The sequence below is a fragment of the Schistocerca piceifrons genome, chromosome 7 (assembly GCF_021461385.2).
Source record: "Schistocerca piceifrons isolate TAMUIC-IGC-003096 chromosome 7, iqSchPice1.1, whole genome shotgun sequence".
NCBI lineage: Eukaryota > Metazoa > Arthropoda > Insecta > Orthoptera > Acrididae > Schistocerca > Schistocerca piceifrons.
Genome location: NC_060144.1, coordinates 300,875,792 through 300,887,857, shown reverse-complemented (window position 1 = coordinate 300,887,857; position 12,066 = coordinate 300,875,792). Strand labels below are relative to the sequence as shown.

General features: G+C 44.7%; 1 protein-coding gene and 1 non-coding gene across 2 annotated transcripts in view; both read right to left on the bottom strand.

Moving 5' to 3' along the window:
* The window catches only part of LOC124805643 (fat-like cadherin-related tumor suppressor homolog), a gene marked incomplete at its 5' end in the record, with an annotated part of 863,745 nt that overhangs the window by 689,427 nt on the left and 162,252 nt on the right, over nucleotides 1-12,066 (bottom strand). The gene's annotated exons all lie outside the window — the stretch shown is intronic.
* Nucleotides 860-934, bottom strand: Trnas-cga. Its single transcript has one exon. It is a non-coding gene; the product is annotated as a tRNA-Ser (tRNA).

Sequence of the window (12,066 nt, the reverse complement as noted above, 5' to 3'; positions counted from 1 at the left end):
ACAATATTAATATGATGATAATGTGAGAACAGAAAGGCAATACCACAGCGAAGCATTTTAGGACCTGAAACAATAATACATGATAAATAACAATGGTTGTCTTTCTATTTATTAGGAGGCCTTTTAGTCTTGATCAGAATCAATAAAATAAATTTGATCTGGTCACTCACAGTTTAGCTTTTCTTCATCATTACCATTCCCTTCATATTGCTTTTCTTTCTCTTCTTTTCCTTCCTTTCCTGGCACTGCTACATGCTTTTACTCTTTGTAGAATTTGTGGTGAATTTGGGGGGGGGGGGGGGATGAAAATGAGAAGCTTTTAAAGATCATTGTATTTTGCCAGTTTCATAGGATTTGATATGGCTTTTTGTTGAAGTTCTGGAAATCTTTGAAGTTGTCTGCCCAATTTTTTCGTATGTTTAAGATCTTTTTTGGCAATAGCCATGGTTGCACTGAAAAGGTCTTTAAAAAATAAGGTAAAAGGATTTTTCCAGAATGAAATTTTCACTCTTTAGCAGAGTGTGCACTAATATGAAACTTCTAGACAGATTAATATTGTGTGCCAGACCGAGACTCGAACTCTGGACCTTTGCCTTTCGCGGGCAAGTGCTCTACCAACTGAGCTACCCAAGCACGACTCACGCCCCGTCCTCACAGCTTTACTTCTGCCAGTACCTCGTCTCCTACCCTCCAAACTTTACAGAAGCTCTCCGGCGAACCTTGGAGAACTAACACTCCTGAAAGAAAGGATACTGCGGAGACATGGCTTCGCCACAGCCTGGGGGATGTTTCCAGAATGCGATTTCCACTCTGCAGCGGAATGTGCGCTGATATGAAACTTCCTGGCAGATTAAAACTGTGTGCTGGACCGAGACTCGAACTCGGGACCTTTGCCTTTCGCGGGCAAGTGCTCTACCAACTGAGCTACCCAAACACGACTCATGGCCCGTCCTCACAGCTTTATTTCTGCCAGTACCTCGTCTCCTCCCTTTCAAACTTTACAGAAGTCCGCAGTAGAGCTTCTGTAAAGTTTGTAAGGTAGGAGACGAGGTACTGGCAGAAGTAAAGCTGTGAGGACGGGGCGTGAGTCGTGCTTGGGTAGCTCACTTGGTGGAGCACTTGCCCACGAAAGACAAAGGTCCCGAGTTCGAGTCTCGGTCCGGCACACAGTTTTAATCTGCCAGGAAGTTTCCTATCAGCGCACACTCCGCTGCAGAGTGGATATCTCATTCTTGTTATCCAATGTTGTCCCTTATGTGCTAGATTTGAGACAGACCTGGTGATCGATACGGCTACATTCTGTACAGCATGTTGGGCTACAACATCGGTGTGTGGGTGAGCACTATCCTTTTGGAAAACACCCCCTGCAAACATGAACTGCAGCACAACAGGTCGAATCACCAGACTAAAGTACACATTTGCAGTCACTGTGCTTGAGATAACCCCGAGAGTGTTCCTGTTGTTATACGAAATCGCACCCCAGACTTTAACTCCAAGTGTGTCTAGCATGCAGACAGGTTGGTTGCAGGCCCTCAACTGATCTCCTTCTAACCAACACACGGCCATCACTGGCACCGAGGCAGAACAAGCTTTCATCAGAAAATACAGCACACCTCCACCTTGCCCTACAATGAGTTCTCGCTTGACGTCACTAAAGTTGCAAATGGCGACGGTTTGGGGTCAGTGGAATGCATGCTGCAGGGCGTCTCGCTCGGAGAAGTCCTTGAAGTAACCGAATTGTAACAGTTTGTTGTGTGACTGTGATGCTAACTGCTGCTCATATTGCTGCTTACAGTTGCAGTACGATGCGCTAGAGCCATTCGCCGAACACAATGGTCTACCCTCTCGGCAGAGTCATTTGGCAGTCCGGTGCCCGGTCTTCTTGCGACCGTATATTATCGTGACTACCGCTGCCAGCAATCACTTACAGTGGCTACATTCCTGCCAAGTCTCTCTGCAATGTCTTAGATGGTACATACAGCTTCTCGTAGCCCTATTATTCGACCTCATTGAAACTCAGTAAAGTGTTGACAATGGCGTCTTTGTTGCCCTTAAAGGCATTCTTGACTAACATCAAATCACCAGGCCCAATGTCAAAGGTACGTAACGCTCACGACCATTACAGCGTGCATTTACAGCAAACCTGATTTTCATTCTCGAAGTGGCTCTGCAAGCGCCACTCTTATGCGATTGCCGCGGAATTTTAATGGACATGGTCTTTCAGACGTAGAAACATGTCTACCAACTATTCCTCCGCACAACTTCTTCTTGGTGTTGCGATATTTTTTTCCGTCAGTGTAGTTACACGAAAAAGTTAACTGTCAACAGACACAGCACATTTTCAGTTATTTCTATACATAATCGTCACCCGAATTGAGGTACTTGTAATAACGTGTTATCAATTTTTGTATTTCTATGATCGAAATTCTGAGAAAAATAGGAGGACGCTATTGGGAAAGGCGGGTGTACAAGGACCAAGAGGGAAAAATAAGACTGTATGACCAAGAACGAGGAGCTGAGATTGGAAACGATGTTAAGCTTTGATACAGTCTTTCACCCCTACTGTTCAATCTACACATAGAAGAAGCAACGACGGAAATAAAAGAATGGTTCAAGATTGAGATTAAAAGTCAGGCTGAAAAGATATCAGTTAAAAGATTCGCCAATGGCATTGGCGTCCTCGATGAAAGTGAAGAATTACAGGATCTGTTGAATGGAATGAAGTCTACTGAGAACATAATATGGACTGACAGTAAACCTAAAAAAGACAGAAGTAACGAGAAGTGTCAGAAATGAGAATAGCGAGACACTTAACATTAAATCTGGTGACCACGAAGTTTAGGAATTCTACTGCCTTGGAAGCAAAGCAACCCATTGCGAACGAGGGAACAAGGACGTAAAAGTCAGACTAACAAGGGCAAAGAAGGCATTCCTGGCCATGGGAAGTCTACTGGTATCAAATATAAGCCTCAATGTGAGGATGAAATTTGGAAGAATGTGTGCTTTTGGAGCACAACGTTGTACTTCTATCGTAATGAACCGTACACAGTGTGAAAACCGGAACAGAAGAGAATCGAAGCGTTTGAGATGTGGTGCTAAGAAGTATGTTAGAAAACAAGCGTACTAATAAGATAAGAAGTGATGAGGTTCTCCGCATTATCGGTGACGAAAGGAATGTAGGGGAAACGCTGTCGAGCAGGAGGAACAGGATGATACGCTTGGAACAAGTGTTAAGACAGCAGGAAATAACTTCCATGGTACTAGAGGTAAATTTAGAGGGTAAAAACAGTAGCGGAAGACAGAGACTGGGATGCAAGTAGCAAATAATTGAGGACGTAGCTTACAAGTGCTAATCGGAAATGAAGAGGTTGGTGCAGGAGAGAAATTATTGGCGGGCCGCATTAGAGCAGTGAAAACACTGAAGTCGTTGAAATCTGCCTCCTGGGTATAGAAACAGCGTGTGACTATCTTCTCCACTCTTCTTCATTGTGGAAGTGCTGACGGAAGGACAGGAATTTCTTGAGGCGCGTGAATAGATGGAAGTAGCTCGGAGCAAGACCAGGACTGAACGGCTGATGATCAAATAGCTCCCACCCGATCTCCTTCAGAACAGTAGTTGTATGCCAGCCGTGTGTGGGCGCGCATTGTCACAGAGATCACCGCAACACTTGCACTGGCCATTTCAGTTCTCTTGTACTGAATGGAGAGCCGTAGATTCCGCAGTGTTTTGCAGTAATGGCCAGCGTTCACTGTTTCACTCTGGGCAGGAAGTCAATGAGTAGACTGCCCTTCCTGTACCAGAACACCATACTCAACACCTTTTGTACCAATATAATCTCCACTTAGTCTTGAACGGAGCTGCACTGTGAAACCAATAAATCGCCTTCTGCTTGGTTTCCGTAGTAAAATCTCATCGCTCGAGACAATCTCGTCGAGGAACTCGTTGTCACCATAGTACCGTGACGAAAATATCGACGCTGCTTCTATGCGACCTATTTAGTGTTTGGGTTTATCGGCAACCACCTGGCACGCACAATTTTGAACAGCAGGTCCTTAGTGACAGTTTTATGCAACAAGAATCGCGAAATCTGCAGAAAATCGTGGAGCGACGGGTGTCCATAATGCGCTGATGCACCGTCTGCACAAGGTCCTCGCTGACGAGTGGCGACTGCTCACGGCCGTCCTCAATACGGACACTTTGTGGCGACCTTCGGAAAATTGGCTACACCTGCGACGTACCATGTGTTTGCTCACGACTTCGGCCCGTCCGCCTGACACGTCAGAAATTTCGATCACCGCTGTGTTTTGCGTATTAACAAACTTGATCACAGATCAAACTTCGCAGTCGGAGGGAGAAAGAATAAGAACCGCTAACTTCAACGTGTGTGGCAGCAATACCGACAACAACAGACACATGAGCGGCCGCCATGTGATTTGCTAAAAAATTTAATAGCCTTGATCGTACTAAGAAATAAAGTTATTACTGTACGCGCAAACTAAGTTGACACCCGGAGCGGCGGCTTATGGGAGCGACCGTAAAGACATTTCCCATGCACAGTCACTCCCATCAGCCACAGCGCCGAGCGTCAACCTGGTTTGCGTATGTAGTACATGCTCCTTACCGTTTTCTCATCACTAGCAACCCTACTCAGATCATGCTCATTAAAGAATCAGTACCTAAATACACTCCTGGAAATTGAAATAAGAACACCGTGAATTCATTGTCCCAGGAAGGGGAAACTTTATTGACACATTCCTGGGGTCAGATACATCACATGATCACACTGACAGAACCACAGGCACATAGACACAGGCAACAGAGCATGCACAATGTCGGCACTAGTACAGTGTGTATCCACCTTTCGCAGCAATGCAGGCTGCTATTCTCCCATGGAGACGATCGTAGAGATGCTGGATGTAGTCCTGTGGAACGGCTTGCCATGCCATTTCCACCTGGCGCCTCAGTTGGACCAGCGTTCGTGCTGGACGTGCAGACCGCGTGAGACGACGCTTCATCCAGTCCCAAACATGCTCAATGGGGGACAGATCCGGAGATCTTGCTGGCCAGGGTAGTTGACTTACACCTTCTAGAGCACGTTGGGTGGCACGGGATACATGCGGACGTGCATTGTCCTGTTGGAACAGCAAGTTCCCTTGCCGGTCTAGGAATGGTAGAACGATGGGTTCGATGACGGTTTGGATGTACCGTGCACTATTCAGTGTCCCCTCGACGATCACCAGTGGTGTACGGCCAGTGTAGGAGATCGCTCCCCACACCATGATGCCGGGTGTTGGCCCTGTGTGCCTCGGTCGTATGCAGTCCTGATTGTGGCGCTCACCTGCACGGCGCCAAACACACATACGACCATCATTGGCACCAAGGCAGAAGCGACTCTCATCGCTGAAGACGACACGTCTCCATTCGCCCCTCCATTCACGCCTGTCACGACACCACTGCAGGCGGGCTGCACGATGTTGGGGCGTGAGCGGAAGACGGCCTAACGGTGTGCGGGACCGTAGCCCAGCTTCATGGAGACGGTTGCGAATGGTCCTCGCCGATACCCGGGAGCAACAGTGTCCCTAATTTGCTGGGAAGTTGCGGTGCGGTCCCCTACGGCACTGCGTAGGATCCTACGGTCTTGGCGTGCATCCGTGCGTCGCTGCGGTCCGGTCCCAGGTCGACGGGCACGTGCACCTTCCGCCGACCACTGGCGACAACATCGATGTACTGTGGAGACCTCACGCCCCACGTGTTGAGCAATTCGGCGGTACGTCCACCCGGCCTCCCGCATGCCCACTGTACGCCCTCGCTCAAAGTCCGTCAACTGCACATACGGTTCACGTCCACGCTGTCGCGGCATGCTACCAGTGTTAAAGACTGCGATGGAGCTCCGTATGCCACGGCAAACTGGCTGACACTGACGGCGGCGGTGCACAAATGCTGCGCAGCTAGCGCCATTCGACGGCCAACACCGCGGTTCCTGGTGTGTCCGCTGTGCCGTGCGTGTGATCATTGCTTGTACAGCCCTCTCGCAGTGTCCGGAGCAAGTATGGTGGGTCTGACACACCGGTGTCAATGTGTTCTTTTTTCCATTTCCAGGAGTGTAGAATGTTGACCACATTGTCGTCAAACGTGAACAGAGCATTTGAAATAAACAGAGGCGATGTATCACAGTGTTCTGTTTCGGGCCCTCATTTTTTTAAATTATTTTTTGAAGCGTGACACTGACAGTAGCCTATAAAAGCCTGTGATATTGCAATAGTGGCTAACACCATGACAGAATAAAAAGCAAACCCACAAACTCAGCCGGCTGGTGTGGCCGTGTGGTTCTAGGCGCTTCAGTCTGGAACCGCGTGACCGCTACGGTCGCAGATTCGGATCCTGCCTCGGGCATGGATGTGTGTGATGTCATTAGGTTAGTTGGGTTTAAGTAGTTCTAAGTTCTAGGGGACTGATGACCTCAGATGTTAAGTCCCATAGTGCTCAGAGCCATTTGAACCACAAACTCACAGAATAGTAAACCTCACGGCATTCATTTCGTCGAAACTCATTCTCAGTCAAAAGCCAAACCTAAATACGAGTACACTGTGATGTCATAACAGGTCCTCTATCATACAAAAATCAAAATTTAAAAAAAATGTTTAAAATTGCTTCCAAACTAATGATAAACTGCAATAAAAAGGAACCCTTGATACAAAATCTTCTCATTTTGGGCAATCATCTATGTCACACTTTCGAAACTATGAACTTTTCTTTATCCTAAGGCAACTCCACCGCAAACAAATGAAGCATGTCCGAAAGAATACTTTAAGCGAATTGTATACGACGGTTATTGAATGTTTTGAAAATAATTCACTGTCCGACACGCCATATCAATTTCCAACGAAAGGACGATTTCATCTGGAATAGCCTTTCTCGAGACGATGAAATACTGGCCGCGATTTTGTCTTACCACTGCGGAAACCAGGTTGACAACACTGCTGACGTCCACAGGTGTAACCTTAAAATACCCTGAAGTGACACCTGCGTGGTGTTGAACGAGCGACAGTGATCTGGCGGCCAGGCGTACCTTCAGAGTAAGATCTCCTAGCTGTAGCACACAATGAATCAAATTTACATCTAAATGACTCTTTTCAGGGCCACAGGACAAGGAAAGTAGAACAGAATATATCTTAAGAATACACTAGCGACGAAATGCAGTACTTTATTACACGTAAAATATAACGCAGAAAACATCATATACTGCACACAGAATTCGGAGTTATGGAGTCGAATATGGCGTTTGCTCGCTCTTTTCTCTCTCGGTCAATCGCAGCACAGACAAGTGCCAGTTGTTACTAACTGTTAAAAAGAACCTGAATCGCAAAATAACCATTTCATCCATCTCCACAGTACAAATAATCACACAATTGTTTCATGTTCAATACGTTAAATAATAAGTAAAATATAATTTCCTGACATTGTCAGTATTATGGAAGCCATCTTTAAATAAAGTGTTGTAGTCTGCTTTTGGAAAACCTTATTTGTGAATATCGCACTTAAGGATTCAATGGCTACAAATTTCGGCCAGTAAATGGCCATTTTCAGTCACATAATAGAAATAAGTGTATAAATCGATTATTGAAGCAAGGTGTTTTGTCGGAATCATGTTTGTAGTTCTAAAATTTTTGGGTTTAGAATTGTAAACATGATTATGAAAAAGCGTCTCGCTTCAATAAACGATGTAGACACTGTTTACTATTATGTCTCAAGATGGCCATTTAACAGATCGAAAGTAGGACCATCGTATCCTTCCTTACGATTTTGGCAAGTAAAAAGCCTTCCAAAAGAAGACAACAACACTATAATTAAAATAAACTCGAAATTGAATCTGGGATATCCTGACCATATGGCACCCAATAATACACCTTATTCGGACCGTATGTTCAAATTATCTCGTGTCTATCAATATCAGAAACAAACAAACGACCGACATGAATGAATTCGCAAATCGTTTCCCTTCGTCAATGGCTAACCGTTACCGTGACTACAGCATAACGTTTGCCCTGTTGCAATGATTCAGGTACGAGGGATAGTCAAAAAATGTTAGTTATAACGGAGAAAATATTAAGATATGTAGTTATTGCAGGTTCGTGTGCACATTCCTGGTTATAACCCCCCGCCCCCCACACCCCCTCTCCACACACTCAGTGTCGAAGAGTAGCTGAAACAAATTCCCTCAATTCAACTCCACTTTATCCGCCGGCTGCGTGATAATGTCTTCGCTCCTCTAGCGGTATGAACAGGACCCTTTTGTCGGAAATTTAATGTAGTTCAAAAAATGTTCAAATGTGTGTGAAATCTTATGGGACTTAACTACTAAGGTCATCAGTCCCTAAGCTTACTACTTAACCTAAATTATCCTAAGGACAAACACACACATCCATGCCTGAGGGAGGATTCGAACTTCCGCCGGGATCAGCCGCACAGTCCATGACTACAGCGCCTTTAGACCGCTCGGCTAATCCCGCGCGGCTTTAATGTAGTTAAATTTTGTACTGTGATACGTTTTCGCTGGAGACGACGGTTTTCAAGTCATTCAAGAAAAACGCGTTTGAAGGTCACTTTTTTGGATTGCGATACAATGGTTAGCAGATTTCAGCGTGAAATAAGACTACAGCCCTGTTCCTGGATAAACAAGAAATTGTTTACGTAAGTTTATTTTTCCGAGGTGATAATTAAAACCCTATGGGTATCCCTCGTATAGTGTACTCTTTGCGAAACGTGTAAGTTACGTAACGTTGAAACAGAACTTATCTCGTAATCTCAGTTGCTTCTTCGAACGCAATAAATACTGTGCGCCCGTTCATTTGTCAGGCGCCCGTCCAACGCAGATTGCTGAAGCATTAACAACGGAGCTTGCCTTTAGAGCAAAATACGCAAAAAGCGGAAAAAAGACACCAAGTGCTACGAAATACAACCTCCGGCAGCCACAATGCGTGATACCGGATTTCATTATCGTCCGCCGCTGTAGACCGCACTCGGAGGCCCGCAACAGCAGCTTGCGGACTTAAATTTCCAACTTTACGGCGGTCACCGTGAGATACTGGCACTGTCGGGATTCGATTTCCGAACTCGCCGGCGCTCAAATTTAGGACGGCGGGTGCGGTCTGCTGCCCGCCCTTTCATTTGGCGCCTCTAGTATCGCGGGCCAAAGAAGGGGGGGGGGGGGGAGGAGAGGGGTGAGTACACTTTCCGGAGACGGTTCTCTCTCCCCGTAGACCAGACCCTCGCAGATAGCCGCGCTCCTGCGCCGCGTATCAGATACGGCGAGAAATAGCCCACCAAGTGCGCCGTCGATTTGTTCTTCGTATTGGAAACTGCCCCGTATATCGCGATAAAAGGCAACTTTGTCGCTCGGGGATTTCTGTCGCGGGAAATATTTTTCTTGTGAGCACCGTTACCGAAGAGCGGCTGGGACGTGTTGCGTTTTATTTCGTACGAGTAGCAACCCAGTGAACATTAACTTGCCGTCCCTCGTACCTTTCAGCGTGATGTTGGGTTACGTATCACACTTCCAGTTTCACACATCTTCTGTTTCTCGTATCGGTAAACACCTGTATATTAAAGTACCTTACACGCGATTCTTAAGACACTGATTGCATTTAGTAAGCGCTTCAACTTGAGTATACAGGCCGATTCAACTGCCCCTGCCGGCCGGGATGGTCGAGCGGTTCTAGGCGCTACAGTCTGGAACCGCGCGACCGCTACTGTCGCAGGTTCGAATCCTGCCTCGGGCATGGATGTGTGTGATGTCCTTAGTTTAGTTAGGTTTAAGTAGTTCTAAGTTCTAGGGGACACAGTTTGGTCCCTTAGGAATTAACACACATTTGAACATTTTTTGAGGTGTTGTTAGTGCGTTGTTGTTCAGCAACATTAAGAAGCCAACAGCCGTAGAAAAAAAAATTAAAAACAAGTTAAAAGCAAATCCTATTTTAAGCCTAGCATGTTCATAAACAGCATTGAAGCCGAGGAAAGTAGGTTTATGAGATGATGACTATCGCGATTAGTAGTTTAGGATGCTGAACGGCGATCTTATCAGCCCCCTAAGGTTACGAGGGGAATCAAAAGTTGTGTATTCAGAGATGGAGAACGCTGTTATGATATAAATCTATAACTGGGGCGGAAAGAAACGAAATAAATATCAGGGAAAATTGCCCAGACTCACACACACACACACACACACACACACACACACACACACACACACTACGTGAAAGGTAATATATGACAAAATATCGTATACTTATAACACTCCTGTCTGCTACTGTTATACCTTAACCTCAAAACTGGAGGCAGTTTGCAAAACAGAATTATTTTGTTATAGCAATTATGGTATAAAGCAACAGAGCAGTGTTACCCTCTGAGAGGAATTTTGTTATGTTGACCGTGTTGTTCCTAACGGAAGTGGCTTATCGGAAATGAAAGTCAAAATTACGTACATATTGGAATAGTAACAAACAAAATTTAGCCTAGCTATATTGTTTACAGAATAAGGGAAACGGTCGCCAGCCTAATTAGGCAAGAGAAAGATTAATGTTCTCGTTTATGAAAGTAGGTATAAGTAACTATAATGGACAAACTTAACCTAGACTTAGCCACACGCGAGTGCAATGAACTCTGACACACATATGTTTTAAGACTGAAGCTAACAACTGGAGCAGCACAAACTATTTGCAAAAATTATAAGAGATACCGAAACATAAAGTGAATGGTCTTTATAACATTACTATTAACATGCACTTATAATACACAAGATACACAAACACTTAGCAAACTTGAATATATAATGTTCAACAACTGCAGCTTTCTCACTTTTACTACAGCGAAACACAATACTGACCGAATTGCAAGAACTGACTCACCTTTAAGAATTTACTGCAGACAATAATGTGATCGTTTGTCTTATAAGCCTCAGTCTTAAGAACTTTTAATATTGAAGTTAGCAACAACACTTTAAATAAGCAGTTTTACTAGGAAAATTATTTCAGCAAGCATCAATAACTTTAACTCACTCTCTTGTCACATTAACTTTAACTTTCTCTTCACTATGTTCAAAAGGCATTAACTAGCAAACTCTAGGCTTTAACTTCTTTTAGTAAGGACACTCGGATATCACTTTAGCTCAAACGGAGAGGAACCTGAGAGGTGTTATGATGAGGAGAAAATCAAGGTTGGTACATAAATTTAGATATAAATTACCTTATACTTGAGCACAATAACACATCCATTAAGCTGATCCTTCACTGTACATCATTATAGTATTGCTTTACAGTGATTGCGCAACGTGGTGGCAAATGCATGTTGGTAGGTGGATTCGCAGACTGAATTGCTGGACTCTGTTATTTCTTGGTGGCGACGACAGATACAAATTCCAGAATAGTTACAGCTAATTATCCATCCATCCGAGACCTTAGAAAGAAGCAAGAAAAGCCTCTCTCGGAATCAGCACAATATGCACACTTTGCATAGCAGTGCACAGTTTGGTAGCTCATTCCGACCGGTGGCTCGTCCCCGACTGACTGCTCGTCCCCGACTGACTATCAGTTCCACCTTTTCCACCTAGGCCAACCACAATTTGCGCGCGCTACACAGTTCCGTTCCCGAGGGGAGCCACTACACCGTTTACATACAGAATAACTAAGAGCCCTAAGTGAGGATCAGCAGTTTACATAACAGCAAACAAATGCAGTAAATAAGACAGACCATTTTCACATATTGACCTTTCTACCAAAAATTATTCACACAAAATTACAAACATATACAGTAAGTTTTGTTCCCTCCAAATGGGTCAAAGCATTTAAACGAGAGATATGCTACACAGCATAGAATCAAATCACGACATCAAAGGTTTGACAAAGAAAAGAGTATACAATTTTGTGTTATCTGTTCAATCAAACACATTTACAGGTACTCAATGTTATAACATTAAATAAAACAAAAGTAAAATAAATCTGTACAGCAGGAGAGGTATGGTGTTACATACTGACAAGCAGTAGTTCCATAACGCTTCACTTAGGGAGAAG